Here is a 16389-nt window from a genome sequence, read left to right as displayed (position 1 = left end):
AGCTACCGTGAGGGAGGACCTCTCTCAGTGTGAGAGAGGTCTTCTGAGAGGGGTCCTCTCTCACGCTGAGAGAGGTCCTCTGACAGGTCCTCTCTCACGCTGAGGTCCTCTCTTACACTGAGAAGTCCTGGCGTGAGAGAGGACCTCTCTCAGCGTGAGAGAGGCCAGTGTGAGGCAGGGGCTCAGGCCTCTGGGCAGGGTGCCAGAGGCATGAGTTGGGCCTCAACAGGCCAGTGTGAGAGAGGCCCTCTGAGAGGGGTCCTCTCTCACGCTGAGAGGTCCTCTGAGAGGGGTCCTCTCTCACCCTGAGAGAGGTCCTCTAGAGGGGTCCTCTCTCAGCGTGAGAGAGGTCCTCTGAGAGGGGTCCTCTCTTAGCGTGAGAGAGGTCCTCTCACAGGACCTCTCTCACGCTGAGACAGGTCCTCTCACAGGTCCTCTCTCATGCTGAGGTCCTCTCTCACGCTGAGAGAAGTCCTAGCGTGAGAGAGGCCAGTGTGAGGCAGGGGCTCACGCCTCTGGGCAGGGTGCCAAAGGCATGAGTTGGGCCTCAACAGGCCACCATGAGGGAGGAGCTGGGCCGCTCGCAGGCTGCCGGGAGGCAGGCAGGGAGTTGGCCCCGGGAGGCCGCCGTGGGTCGAGAGCCGGGCCTGGAGAGGCCCCTGGGAGGCAAGAGCGGGGCCTGCAGAGGCTGTTCTTCAGCCAGAACTGGGCCAGTTCAGGCACCGGGAGGCAGGAGGTGGGCGTGAAGTGCTCGGTTGGAGAAAGTTCGGGGCCTACAAAGGCCAGCGGGAGCTGGGCAGGAGCTGAGCCAAAAGAGCTTGCTTGCTGGGAGGCCGGAGCTGGGTCTGGAGAGGCCGACTTCAGGACGATCTGGGCCTGCAGAGGTTGCCGGGAGGCCCAAACTGGGCCAGAAGGAGCCCACCGGCCGGACGCCGTTTGGAGCCTGGAGACGCCGTCGGAGGGCAGGAGCTGAGCCTGGAGAGGCCACCATGAGGCCTGAGCTGGGCCTGGGGAGCTTGGCTTCAGGAAGTTGTGGGCCTACCAGGGCCGCCGGGAGCTGGGCGGGAGCTGAGTCCAAAGAGTTGTTGGGAGGCCAGAGTCGGGCCTGGAGACGCAGCCGGGAGGAAGAACTGGGCACAGAGAGGACGCCGGGAGGCTGCAAGTGGGTCTGGAGAGGCCAACTTGAGGAGGTTCTGGGCCCGCAGAGGCCGCCGGAAGGGAAAAACTGGGCCTGGAAAGGCCATTGTGAGGAATGAGCCCCATGGGCCTGAAGAGGCCACTGGCAGGCGGGAGCTGGGCCTGCTGAAGCGGCTGAGAGGCAGGAGCTTTGGACTGGGAAGGCCGCAGTGAGGCGAGGGCTAGCTGGGCGTGGATAGTCTGCTGTGAGGCAGAGGCTGGGCCTGTGCAGGCCTTCGGGAGGCAGGAGGCCGGGCCTGGAGAGGCCGACTGGAGGTCAAATTCGGGCCTGCAGAGGCCGCCAAAAGTCAAAAGCGGGGCCTGGGAAGGCCGCCAGGAGGCATGAGCTGGGCTGGGCTGAAAGAGGCCACTGGGAGGCAGGAGGAGCTGGGTCTGGAGAGGCTGACTCGAGGAACTTTTGCACCCGGAGAGGCCGCCGAGAGGCTGGAAGTGGGCCTGTGGAGGCTGACTTGAGGACGACCTGGGCCTGCAGAGGCCGCTGGGAGGCAGGAGCTGACCCTGGACAGGCCGACTTGACAACAGTCTGGGCCTGCAGCGGCCACCAGGAGGAAGAGCTGGGCCTGGAGAGGCCCACTTGAGGAAGTTCTGGGTCTGGAGATGCTGCCAAAAGGCAAAAGCTGGGCCAGAATGGCCACTGTGAGGCATAAGTTTGCCCTAGAGAGGCCATTGAGGTAGGAGTGGGGCCTGTAGAGGCTGCTGAAAGGCAGGAGCTTGGCCTAGGGGGTTGCGGTTGAGGCACATGCTGGGCTGGGAAAGTGTGCTGTGAGGCAGAGGTTGAGCCTGTAGATGCTGACGGAAGGCACGAGTTGGGCCTGGAATGGCAGACTTGAGAAAGTTCTCGGTCTTGAGAAGGTGCTGGGATGCAGGAGCTGGGCCTGAAGAGGCCACCAAGGCATGAGCTGTGCCTAAAGAGGCCAATGTTAGGCAGGAGCTGTGCCTGGAGAGGCCGACTTGAGGAAGTTTCCGGCACGGACAGCCTGTCGAGGGGCAGGAGCTGGGCCTGGAGAGGCCACGGTGAGGTATGAGCTGGGCCTAATGAGATTAGTGTGAAGCAGGATCTGGGCCTGTTGAGGCTGCTGGGAGGCAGGTAGGACCTTGTTTGGGGAAGGCTTCTGTGAGGCAAAAGCTGGGCCTGGAGAGGCCATTGTCACGCAGGAGCTGGGCCTGTCCAGGCCATTGGGAGGCAGAAGGTGGGCCTGGAAAGCTTGACTTGAGGCAGTTTTGGGCCTACAAAGGCCACTAGGAGCTGGGCAGGAGCTGAGCCAAAAGAGGTTGTTCTGAGGCAGGAGTTGGACCTCCAGACACAGTCAGAAGAAAGAGCATGGCCTGTAGAGGCCACCTGGGGGCAGCAGCTGGGCCTGGAGATGCCAACGAAAGGCAGGAGCTGGGCCTTGAGAGGCCGACTTGTGGACATTTTGGCCCTGGATTTTGTGGCCTGGACTTGAGGACATTTGGGCCTCCTGCAAAGAGGCAGGAGCTGGGACTAAAGAGGCTGTTGTAAGGCAGGAGCTGGGCCTGTACAGGCTGCCCGGAGTCAGAAGATGGGCCTCAAGAGGCCACTGTACAACAGGAGCTGGGTCTTGGAAGGTGGCTGTGAGGCAAAAGCTGGCCCTTGGGAGGCCAATGAGTGGCAGGAGCTGGGTCTGGTGAGGTCGACTTGAGAAAGTTCAGGGCCTGGAGAGAAGCCTGGGAGGCAGGAACTGGGTCTAAAGAGGCCATTGTAACGATGGAGCTGTGCCTGTGGAGGCTGTTGTGAGGCAGTAGCCTCATCTGCGGAGACTGCCGTGAGGTAGGGTATGGGCCTAAATAGGCCATTGTGAGTCATGAGCTTGGTCTGTAGAGGCTGACTGGAGAAAGTTCTGGGCCTGGAGAGGCTGCCGGGAGGTAGGAGCTGGGCCAAAAGATTTAAGCACATTACATTTATTAGGCACTTTATTTCCATTATTACACTGTAATATATAATAAAATAATTATAGAACTCACCATAATGTAGAATCAGTGGGCGTGTTAAGCTTGTTTTCCCGCAACTAGATGGTCCCACCTGAGCGTGATGGGAGAAAGTGACAGATCAATAGGTATTAGATTCTCATAAGGACAGCGCAACCTAGATCCCTCACATGCACGGCTCACAACAGGGTGCGTTCTCCTATGAGAATCTAATGCTGCTGCTGATCTGAGAAGGTGGAGCTCAGGCGGGAATGTGAGCAAAGGGGAGTGGCTGTAAATACAGACCAAGCTTCCCTCACTCCCTCACTTGACACCACTCACCTCCTGCTGTGTGGCTCCTTACGGCTCCATGGCTCAGGGGTTGGGGACCCCTGCTCAAGTGCATCCAAAACGACCCTTCCCACACCAGTCTTCATAGTGGTCAAGTGCAGCAACCACTTAGCTCCCAAGGCATGTGCCTCAGCTGGCATTTTGTCACAATCAACAGTAAGTGGTAGCTTGAGTCATTGTGAGGTCACTTCCTGGAAATCACCAGCATCCCATTTCCCACTGGCAAAGAGCTCAGCACTGCCCCCTGGGAAACCAAACCTATGTCCAAATCCCATCTGTGTGGGTTTATCTCCTGGGACCCTTCCTAGCATATTAGTCAGAGTCCAATCAGGAAGCATAAACCACTCAAAAGTTTAAAGTGGTAAAATTTAATACAGAGAATTATTCATTATAACAGGTGAACAGCATAATGAGAGATTGGCTAGCACAAAGTAAAGAGAACTCTAGAGAATATAGGACTAGCCCAGGCCAGGCATGGTGGCTCATGCCTGAAATTCCAGCAATTTCAGAAGCTAATGCAGGAGGATTGCTTAAGGCCAGGAGCTAGAGACTGCTCTGGACAACACAGTGAGACCCTGTCTCTATCCAAAAAAAGAAAAAAAATTAGCTGGGAGTGGTGGTGCACACTTGTAGTCCCAGCTACTCAGAATGCTGAAGTTTGAGCCTGGCAGGTCAAGGCTGCAGTGAGGCATGATTATGCCACTACAGTCCAGCCTGGTGACAGAGCAAGACCCTGTCTCAAAGAACAAAACAACAACAACCATTTACAGACAGAAAAGAAATAGAGCTAATAAGCTAAGGAAAGATGTTGAAATGTGACAAGTAAAGTAATATGAGGTCTTTTATCTATTTAAAATAATCAAACAAAAAATGACTTACTAAATTATAATACCCTGTGCTGGCAAAGGTGCAGTGAAATGGGCACTTTCTTATACTATAAGGGGTGTTTAAATTGTGTATAAGCCTTCCAGGGTAAAGCTTGTCAATTTTTTAAAATAATAGAGACAGGATCTCACCATACTGCCATACTGCCTCCTCCAACTCTTGGCCTCAAGCAATCCTCCTGTCTTAGCCTCCCAAAGTGCTAAGATTATAGCTGGGAGGCACCCAAAACCTTGTCAATTTACATCAAGGGTAATGAGAATGTCCATTCACCGTGACTCACAGTAATCTTACTTCTGGGGAGACAATTCAATCTAAACAAAAGGTCATCTGTACAAACACAGTAAAAATCTGGGAGTAACTGAAGACAGAGTTGGTAAGTGAAATAAGAAACAGTTATAAGAAATTAAACTATGGTATTAATAGGTACCTGGTAAAAGGTCAGTTGATGTTAGCTGCTACTTTTTTGTCATTTTGAGACAGGGTCTCACTCTGTCACCCAGGCTGGAGTGCAGAGGCCTGATCATGACTCACTGCAGTCTCAGCCTCCCTGGGCTCAAGTGATCCTCCCACCTCAGCCTACCAAGGAGCTGGGACTACAGGAACATGCCACCACACTAGGCTAATTCATGAATTTTTCTGTAGGGATGGCGACTTCCTTTGTTTCCAAGGCCTATCCCAAACTCTTGGCCTCAAGCCATCCTCCTGCCTCAGCCTCCCAAAGTGTTGCGATTACCAGTGTGAGCCACCACATCTGGCCAGCTGCTACTTTTATCAATATTATTATTCCACTCAATTAAAAATTATTATTTTCAAGACTATGCAACAGTATGTATCCTACAGCATAATTGTAAAAACATATACAGTCGTCCCTCAGTATACAGAATTAGTTCCAGCCCCCCATCTCTGCATATACCAAAATCCATGCTTACTCACGTTTCACTGTCACCCCTCTGGAATCCACGTATAGGAAAATTCCGAATATTAGCTGGGCATAGTGGCAAGCACCTATAGTCTCAGCCACATGGGAGGTTGAGATGGGAGGATCGCTTCAGCCTGGAAGGTTGAGGCTGCAGTCAGCTGTGATAGCACTACTACACTCCAGCCTTGGACAACAGAGGGAGACTCTGTCTCAGAAAAAAAACAAAATAAAACAGGTTAGAAATTGTAATGAGGTCTGTTGGGCAAAATTCCATATAAGCAAAGTATAAATTAATAAAGCAAATGGTGATAAATTAGTACGATTGACTTTCTGGAGTTTCTGACAATAAAAGTAAGAAAAATGCAAAACACAAAGACAGAGGGTAAAAAGAGAAATTAGGAAAGCATTCTACATGTTTAACAGGAAGACACTGGCCATGTTCATGCAGCAGCAGTATTTCATGATATGACATACCTTGGAGAGAAGTTAACAGATGAGGAAGTTGACAAAAATCATCAGAGAAGCAAAATACTGGTAGCGACACTCAAGTAAACAACGAAATTTCCATAACTTATGTCAGCAAAATGGGAATATTGTACGGTGTGTGTTGAAGTTCATATACAACATTGTTTATCTGCCTTTTGTTTGTTTGTAAGGAATGTATATACTAAAAGTTCTTCTTGCTGTCAAAAGAATATGTGTGAATAAGTCATTTTAACTTATTCTTCTGTTTTTCTTTTATCTTCCTGCCATCATCCCACAGCCTTACTTTAGAAATTTGTTTTTTAGAACATTGAACAAGTGCTCCTTGTAGTGGCACACACCTCTAGGATGGGAGGCAGGGGTGGAAGGGTCACTTGAGGCCATGAGTTTGACACCAGCCTGGCCAACAAACTGAGACCCCACGTCTACAAAACAATTTAAAAATTAGCCAAGTATCGTCACGTATACCTACAGTCCCAGCTACTCAGGAGGCTCAGGTAGGAGGATCCTTAGCCCAGGAGTTCAAGGCTGCAGCGAGCTGTGATAGCACTACTGTACTCAAGCCTGGGTGACAGGGTGAGACCCCATCTCCTAAAATAAAAATCAAAGAAAAAAATAGTTCAAGTAGCAAGTAGTATGTGGCTTACTCTGAATATTTCTAAACTAGAAATTCTCAATCTTTTGGGATCTAACATCCCTTTACATTTTTTTAACTTTATTGAAGATCTCTAAGACTATTTCTTTCTGTAGACAATTATATTAAAACTAGAAAATAAGACACAAGTTCTTAAATATTATTCATCACATATTAAAGCCATTACATGTTGATATAATACAAGATTTTAAAAATATTTAATATTCATTACATATTAATAATAAAACCATTACATGTTGATATAATACTTTTTTTTTTTCTTTGAGACAAAGTCTTGTTCTTTTGCCCAGGCTGGAGTGAAGTGGTGCAATCTCAGCTCATTGCAACCTCCGCCCCACAGCTTCAAGCGATTCTCCTACCTCAGCCTCCCAAGTAGCTGGGATTACAGGGGCCCACTACCATGTCCAGCTAATTATTGTATTTTCTTAGTAGAGAAGGAGTTTCGCCATGTTGGCAAGGCTGGTCTTGAACTCTTGACCTCAGGTGATCCACCCGCCTGGGTCTCCCTAAGTGCTGGGATTACAGGTGTGAGCCACCGCACCCACCCCGATTAATATATGTTTTAAAACACTGATTAGTCAGGCAACAACACCGTGCAGGGGTCTCCTCATTCCCAGTGACGCAGACCCCACTGCACGGCTGAGGGGTTGCAAGGGCTGCAGAGCCAAAAGGCTCTGACTTGAGATTTCATTATTTTACTTGTATTTTTATTTGTATTGTGAGACAGGTCCTGCTCTGTCACCCAGACTGGAGTGCAGCTGTGCACTTACAGCTCACTGCAGCCTCGACCTCCTGGGCTCAAGCCATCTTCCTGCCTCAGCTCCCCAGTAGCTGGTAGTACAGTTGAGTGCCACCATGCCTGGTTAGTTTTTAAATTTTTTTGTAGAGTGAGGGGTCTTGCTATGTTGCCCAAGCTGGCCTCAAACTCCTGACCTCAAGAGATCTGCCCACTTCAGCCTCCTGAGTAGCTGAAACTACAAGTACACATCACCACGCCTAGCTATATTTATTTAATTTTGAAAAATATTTTTGTAAAGAGCAGACCTTGCTGTGTTGTCCAGGCTGGTCTTGAACACCTGCCCTTAAAAGATACTCCCACCTCTGCTTACCAAACAGCTGGGACTACAGGCATGAGCCACCGCAATGAGCCTGAAGAGATTTCTTTAATCTAGCATCCCATATTTGGTAGGATTGGGAAAGGCAGTAGTGTTTTTAAAAATTACTTAATAATTTCAGTAACAATCAAACTCGACCTTGACCCCTGCCTTCTCTCACACCCCATATCCAGTCTGACAGGAAATCCTGTTGACTGTCTTCGACATGTACTAAAGATCTCCACCCAGCAACTCCCTGGCCTCCTCCCCTACTTCTCCCCTCTGACCATCTCTCAACACCACCATGACCCTGGTCAGGACCACCATCATCTCCCGCCTGGATGTTGCCAAAGCTTGGCCCCCATGCTTCTACCCACATCTTCCCATAGTCTTTCTCAACTCAGCAGCCAGAGAATGCTTTTAAATCAGGAGACAGAGCATGTGGTCGCTCTGCTCAGAACCCTCCCGCAGTTCCCATCTGAGTCAGAGTAAAAGCCAAAGCCCCAGCAATAACCTCCCGGGGCTTATGTGATTTGTACTGATCCCCACCCAGCAACTCCCTGGCCCCCTCCCCTAATTCTCTCCCTCTCTCTGTCTGCTCCATGGGCCTCCTTCCAGAGCCTCAGACACACCTCAGACACTTTATTCTATTGTTTCTGCCTACAGTCCTCTTCCCTCAGCACCTTGACCAGCTCCTTACCCTCCTTCAAGTCTTTACTCAATTTTCACTTAGGAGGCCACCCCTGACCATTCTATTTAACATTGCCATCTGTCCCCATGCCCACCATGCTCATTTCTTCTTTCTTTACTTTCTTCTTTTTTTCAAGATCTCACTGTCACCAAGGCTGGAGTGCAGTGGCACAATCACAGCTCACTGCAACCTCAAATTTCCAGGCTCAAGCGATCCTCCCACCTCAGCCTCCCCAGTAGCTGGGACTCCAGGTTCATGCCATCATGCCTGGCTAAATTTTTTAGTATTTTATTTTATTTTATTTTGAGACAGAGTTTCACTCTTCTTGCCCAGGCTGTAGTGTAATGGTGTGATCCCGGCTCACTACAACCTCCACCTCCCAGATTCAAGTGATTCTCCTGCCTCAGCCTTCCAAGTAGCTGGGATTACAGGTGCGTGCCACCACGCCCAGCTAATTTTTGTATTTTTAGTAGACCCGGGGTTTTGCAATGTTGGGCAGGCTGGTCGCGAACTCCTGGCCTCAGGTAATCTGCCCACTTCGGCCTCCCGAAGTGCTGGAATTACAGGCGTGAGCCACCACACCTGGCCAATTTTTTCATTTTTTGTAGAGACAAGGTCTTACTATGTTGCCCAGACTGGTCTTGAACTCCTGGCCTCATGTGATCCTCCTGCCTAAATTCCTAAAGTGCTGGGATTACCGGCATGAGCCATCATGCCTGGCTTCATGTTCATTTCTTCTTGCCGCTGCAACATAGTTTGCAGTTTCCTACATTTAGTGGCTTAAAACACCACAAAACTACCATCTTATGGTTCTAGGGGCCAGAAACTCAAACTAGGTCTATTAAGGCTAAAGTCAAGGTGTCAGCAGGGCTGCATTCCTTCTGGAGACTCTAAAGTGTTCCCTTGGCTTTTCCAGCTTCTAGAAGCCACCCCCATTCCTTGGATCATGGCCCCTGACTCCATCTTCAAAGCCAGAAGTGAAGCATCTTCAAATCTCCCTCTCTTACCTCTGCTTTCATCACCACATCTCCTGCTCCAATTCTGAATCTCCTACTCTCTTTCTTTTATAAAGACCCTTGTGATTGCTGGGCATGATGGCTCCCACTCAGAATCCCAACACTTTGGGAGGTCAAGGAAGGAGGAACACTTGAGGCCCGAAGTTTGAAACTAGCATGAACAACATAGTGAGACCCCCACCTCTAGAAAAAAAATAAAAATAAATATTAGCCCGACATGGTGGTATGCGCCTGTAGTCCCAGCTACTTGAGAGGCTGAAGTGAGACAATCGATTTAGCCCAGGAGTTTGACATCAGCCTGGACGACATAACTAAATCGCATCTCTACAAGGAAGAGGTGGGAGGATCACTTGAGCCCAGGAATTTGCAGCCAGCCTGGGCAACAAAAGAAGACCCCATCTGGCCAACATGGCCAACCTGGCGACCATGGTGAAACTCCGACTCTACAAAAATGAGCTGGGCATGGGTGACATGCATGTGTAGTCCTACATACTTGGGAGGTTGAGATGGGAGGATCGCTTGATCTCAGAAGGCCAAAGCTATAGTGAGCTATGATCACATAACTACACTCCAGCCTGGATGACACAGGGAGATTCTGTCTCAAAAAAAAAAAAAAAGAAAAGAAATATATATTTCATCTCTGTCCCTGGTTCCTGGCACAGAGCTTCTAAAGCTCTTAGAAAGACCTCAGTGATAGATGTGACAGGAACATCTTTTGTTTTAATATTTGGTCTTGGTCCCAGGTTTCTAACACAAGAGCCTCTAAGAACTTTGGGATCTCCAGCATGGTAAGAATGCATTTGGGGATGTTGTTGAGATGACTGGGTGACTGCAAGCTCCTACATTTCTTCAAGAGGAGGACTGATTACCATGCAACCACATGGTAAGAGGCTTGGAACTTTCAGCCTCATGCACTGAACTCCAGGAGGAAGAGGGGCTGGAGACTGACTTAATCACCAACAGCCAAAGATTTAATCAATCATGCTTGCATAATAAAGCCTCCATAAACACCCTGAACGGGGTTTGCAGAGCTTTCAGGGTTGCTGGACACAGGAGATGCTGGGAGGGTCGCATGTTCAACAGAGGGCATGGGAGCTCTGTGCTCCTCCAAACTTAACTTGCCCTGGGTATCTTTCTTTTTTTTGAGACAGGATCAGGCTCTTTTGTCCAAGCTAGAGTGCAGTGGCACAATCTCAGCTTACTGTAACCTAAGCCTCCCCAGTCCCCAGCTCAAGGCATCCTCTCATCTCAGCTTCCCTAGAAGTTGGAACTCTAGGTGCACAACACCACACCGGTTATTATTATTATTTTTTAATTTTTTATAGAGACAGGTTTTCACCATGTTGCCCAGGCTGGTCTCAAACTCCTGAGTTTAAGCGATCCTCCCACCTTGTCCTCCCAAAGTGCTGAGATTACAGGCATGAACCACTGCACCCAGCATGCACGTCTCTTTCATTGACTGTTTCTGAGATGTATCCTTCACAATGAACCAGTAATAGGAAATGAACTGGCCAGATGTGGTGGCTCACATCTGTAATCCCAGCACTTTCAGAGGCTGAGGTGGGAGGATCACTTGAGACCAGGAATTTGTGGCCAGCCTGGCCAACACAACAAGACCCCATCTATACAAAAAATAAAAGAAACTAGCCAGATGTGGTGTTGCAGGCATGTAGTCTCAGCTACTAGGGAGGCTGAGATGGGAGAACCACTGGAGCCGACAATCAAGGCTGCAATGAGCTATGACTGCACCATTGCACACCAGCCTGGGCAACAAAATAAGACCCTCTCTCTCAGAAAAAAAGAAAATAAACTGTTTTTCTGAGTTCCATAAACTGTTCTAGCAAATTATTAAACCCAAGAAAACAGTTATGGGAACCCCCGATTTGTAACAGGTTGGTCAAAAGTACAGGTGACAACTTAGGACTTGCCATTGGCATCTGAATTCAGGATGGTCTCGTGGGACTGAGGCCCTAACTTGTAGGGTCTGTGCTAACTCAAGGTAGTGTCAGAATAAAGTCATGGGACACCCAGTTAATATCCAGAGCACTGAAGAATTTGGTGTAGAAACTCCATACATACATTCAGTCGGAAGTGTGTGAGTAGAGACAAACATGGGCTTTTCTGTCACCTGTCTACCACTTAACTGCATAGGAGAGGCAATACGTGGTGCTCATGAACAAAGCAAACATTAAAGTCAGACCAGACCCAACATTTGACTCAGTCTTAATATCCAGGTGAGCTTGGGCAAATCATTCATTATTCCCAAGGCTTCATCACTCCATTCATCAAATAGGGATAACTGTGGCACCCACCTGTGATTCTGTGAGAATTAACGAAATATTATGCTTGGGGTTATTGTGATCATTATACCCATTCCAAACTATTTGACAAGGACAGTGATGGATGATGACATCAAAAAATCAGAAACTGCAATGAGGTCTCTCAGGCAAAATTCCATACAAGCAAATTACTGTCTCTACAAAGCATTCCTGCCACACTTAATTCACCATTCCCTGAACAAAATATGCCATCTTCATTGTTCAGGTCTGTACAGTGCTGGTTTCCCTTCCTGGGCAGTTTGCTCCATCCCATCCCAGCCCATTCCCCATCCCGCCACCTCCCCCTTCCCTCCCCACTCTCATACAACTCTTCCTCATCTTTCAGGACTTGGCTTCAATGTCACCTTAACTGGAAGCTTCTCTCACTCTCCAGAAGAGATTCCCATTGCACTTGATGCATGCACTATCATTTGATCATTTTTGAGTTACAGTCCAAATCTTTTTGTACCTGAATAACATGTTGCCCAGTCAGTCTCTCTTCCTGGATTCAGAAGTCGTTCATGGCAGATCCAGCTGGAAGTGACAAAAAGACATCTTTTGACATAAAGGGATGACACAGACAGACATAAGTTCTTAAACGTCTTAAATGTTATGTGGAAATTAAACAGAATTCAAAGATTTGTGGGGAACACTTAGGAGGGAAAGTTACTGGGAACGTCATAAAGGGTTAATTTGTATTTTATTTTATTTTATTTTTTGAGACAGTCTCATTCCGTCACCTAGGCTGGAGTGCAGTGGTGCAATCAGGCTCACTGCAGCCTTGACCACCTGGGCTCAAGTAATCTCACTTAATTTTTATTTGGTTTAAGAAAGTCTTGGTTGAGGGTGGTGGCTTATGCCTGTAATCTCAGCACTTTGGGAGGCTGAGAGAGGTCTATTACTTGAGGCCAGGAGTTTGAGATCAGCCTGGGCAATATATTAAGACCCTGCCTCTACCAAAAAACAGAGTGAACGTGTGGAAGACAATTTTTCCACAGACTGGGAGTGAGGGAATAATTTCAGGATGATTCAAGTGCATTACATATATTGTGCACTTTATTTCTATTATTACTACATAGTAATATATAATGAAATGATTCTGCAACTCACTATAACGTAGACTCAGTGGGATCTCTGAGCTTGTTTTCCTGCAACTAGACTGTCCATCTGGGGTGATGGGAGACAGTAACAGAATATCAGGCATTAGATTCTCATAAGGCGTACACAACATAGATCCCTCGCATGCACACTTCACAACAGAGTTTGTGCTCCTATGAGAATCTAATGCTGCTGCTGATCTGACAGGACATGGAGCTCAGGTGGTCATGCAAGCGATGGGAGGAGCTAGAAAAACAGATGAAGTTTCCCTTCACTCACCTGCTGCTCACCTCCAGCTCTGTGGCCCTGTGGTTGGAGACCGCTGCTCAAGTGCATTCGAAAGGATCCATCCCATGCCATTCTTCAGAGTCATCTTTACTGCTGCAGTGGTCAACCTGTAGCACCCCTAAGCTCACAGGACATATGCTTCAACTGGCATTTCACAATCAACAGTATATGGTAGCTTGAGTCATTGTGAAGTCACTTCCTGGAAATCACCAGCATCCCATATCCCATTAGCAAGGAGCTCAGCACTGCTCCTTGGATAACCAAACCTACTCCCAAATCCCATCTGTGTGCGTCTATCTCCTGGTACCCTTCCTAGCATCGACTCTGTATTTGTAGGAGTCCAATCAGGAGACACAAACCATTCAAAAGTTTAAACTAGAATGAGCAAGGTGGCTCACACCTGTAATCCCAGCACTTTAGGAGGCCAAGGTGGGTGGACTGCTTTGAGCTCAGGAGTTTGAGAACAGTCCGGGAAACATGGCGAAACCTCGTCTCTACAAAAAACACAAAAATCAGCTGGGTGTGGTGGCATTTACCTGTAATCCCAGCTACTCGGGAGGCTTAGGCAGGAGAATTGCTTGAGCCTGGCAGGTGGAGGCTGCAGTGAGCAGAGGTTGTGCCACTGTACTCCAGCCTGGGTGACAGTGCGAGACCCGGTATCAAAAAGAAAAAATGTATATATATGTAAATTTAATATAAAAAGTATTAATTTTGGCCAGGCACAATGGCTCATGCCTGTAATCCCAGCACTTTGGGAGGCCAAGGCAGACAGATCACCTGAGGTCAGGAGTTCGAGACCAGCCTGACCAGCATGGAGCAACCCCATCTCTACTAAAAATACAAAATTAGCTGGGCATGGTGGCACATGCCTGTAATCCCAACTACTTGGGAGGCCGAGGCAGGAGAATCGCTTGAACCAGGCAGGTGGAGGTTGCGCTGAGCCAAGATAGCGCCATTGCACTCCAGCCTGGGCAACAAGAGTGAAACTCCATCTTGAAGAAAAGAAAAGGTATTAATTTTTACAGAGGATCAGCACAATGAGGGACACACTAGCACAAAGTAAAGACAACTCTAGAGAATACAGAACTATCAGAGGCCAGGCATTGTGGCTCATGCCTGTAATCCCAGCAATTTGGGAAGCCTAGGCAGGAGGATCACTTGAGGCCAGGAGTTGGAGACCAATCAGCACAAAATAGTGAGACTCTGTGTCTACCAAAAAAAGAAACATTAGCCAGGTGTGGTGGTGGTGCACACCCGTAGTTCCAGCTACTTGGGAGTCTGGGGTGGGAGAACCCCTTAAGCCTGGGAAGTCTGCACTACAATGAGCCAAGATTGTGCCACTGCACTCCAGCCTGGGTGACAGAGTGAGACTCTGTCTCAGAAAGAAAAAAGAAAAGAAAGTGTTAATCCCCCTGTGAGAATCTCCTCTTCTCCTGCCCTCTCTGGAACCTCACTTGTCAGTTCTTCCTCCCACTTTCCTGTATCTTTAACCTATCCCCCCCTTTTAGCTCCTTCCCATCATCATTTAAATTACTCAAACTTCTTCTGTTTAAAAAACCTCTCCCTAAACTCAGTGAGAGGTCTCCTGCACACCCACTGAGCCATCTGCTCTCCCTGGTGCCTTCTCTACAGCAGCCTGAACCATGTCTCTAATCCATGAATCTCATCATGTTACTCCCCCATTTACATCACTTCTCCTTGCCTCAGGGATTAAGTCCAAACTCCTTAACAGCCCCTGCTCTGCCCTGCCTTGCAAGGCAGCCTCACTGCTTGCCCCTCTCCATTTCATCTGCTATGGAGTCCAACTGAGCCTCATCTGCCCCTTCAATGCAAACTCTTTCTCCTCTGGGAGTCTCTGAAGTGGGTGATATCCTCTGCTTATAATATGTTTCCCCTTAAACCTCTACTCTCTTCCTAGCTAGCTTTGACTCCTCTGTCACTTGTCCGCTTTGGCATCACCTCCTCATGGAAGACTTCTTTGACTCCCCAGATTCTCAGGAGCATGGCAGGTGAGGTGCTCCTCCCAAGAATGGATGGAGATTAGGGAGTGTGTGTTATTCATGCTTAATTCACCAGTGCTTAGCTGAGTACCTGGCATAAAATAGTTACTGTGGTGGCCAAAGTAATAACCCCCACCCCCACCAATTGCTCATGTCCTATGTTACACAGCACAATTACATAGAAAGGTGGAATTAAGAGTGCAGATAAAATTAATGTTGCTCATCAGCTGACCTTAAAACAAGATTATCCTGGAGTATCTAGGAGAGCCCATGTAATTACACGCATTCTTTCAAACTGGAAGAGGGAGGCAGAAGGTTAAGAACCAGACACGGTGGGCAAAATGGCTCATGCCTGTAATACCAATACTTTGGGAGGCCAGGTCAGGAAAATCCCTTGAGTGTAGGAGTTCAAGGTCAGCCGTGGCAACATACTGAGGCCCCATCTCTACAAAAAAATAAAAACGAAATTCACTGAGTGTCACGATGCTTGCCTGTAGTCCCAGCTACTGGGAAGGCTGACATGGTAGGACTGCTTGAGCCTGGGAGTTTGAGGCTACAATGAGCCATGATTGGACCACTGAACTCCATCCTGAGTGACAGGGCAAGGTCCTGTTTTGAAAGAAAAAAAGGACATTGGAATCAGGGTCCTCTCCATCCTGAGGTGCCTACAAGGCATCTCTCTCTGCAAACGAGTAAACATCACCCTCCAACTCCTTACAGAGTGGAGCAGCAGGAAAACTCCTTCACCTCATTTCTGTGCTGCTTGGGAGGCCTGGACAGCCCAATAACAAGCTCCTTGCTGATGAAGCAATCAGGAAATGGCTCGAGTTGAGCTAAGGAGAATTTGGATCCTTCTTTTAGTTCTCAATAGGCAGGGTAGGGGCCAGGCATGGTGGTTCATACCTGTAATCTTTGCACTGTGGGAGGCCAAGGTGAGAGGATTGCTTGAGGCCAGGAGCTCAAGACCAGCCTGGGCAACATAGCAAGACCTGGGTGGCATACACCTGTGGTCCCTACTACTTGGTAGGATGAGGAGGGAGGATCAATCACTTGATCCCAGGAGTTTCAGGCTGCAGTGAGCCATGATCACACTACTGCACTTCAGCCTGGGTGACAGAGCCAGACCACGTCACGAAAAGTTAGAAAGAAAAAAACAAGAGAGAGGGAGAGAGACTATACACAGGCACCACCACATTTGGCTAATTTTTAAATATTCTGTAGAGACAAGGTCTTGCTAGGTTGCCCAGGCTAGTCTAAAACTCCTGGCATCAGGTTGGGCATGGTGGCTCATGCTTGTAATCCCAGCACTTTGGGAGCCTGAGGCAGGCAAATCACCTGAAGTCTGGAGTTCAAGACCAGCCTGGCCAACATGGTGAAACTCTGACTCTATCAAAAATACAGAAATTAGCTGGGCAGTAGTGGCGTGTACCTGTAGTCTCAGCTACTCGGGAGGCTGAGGCAGGAGAAT

General features: G+C 48.5%; 1 pseudogene; it reads right to left on the bottom strand.

Annotated features, from left to right (window-relative positions):
• Positions 1-715: 715 nt before the first annotated feature.
• Positions 716-14423, bottom strand: LOC129034784 (putative uncharacterized protein FLJ44672; annotated as a pseudogene).
• Positions 14424-16389: the final 1966 nt, after the last annotated feature.

Source organism: Pongo pygmaeus, chromosome 3 (genome assembly GCF_028885625.2).
Source record: "Pongo pygmaeus isolate AG05252 chromosome 3, NHGRI_mPonPyg2-v2.0_pri, whole genome shotgun sequence".
Taxonomy (NCBI): Eukaryota; Metazoa; Chordata; class Mammalia; order Primates; family Hominidae; genus Pongo; species Pongo pygmaeus.
The sequence above is the reverse complement of the archived record's forward strand: the minus strand, read 5'-3'. Positions and strand labels throughout refer to the sequence as shown.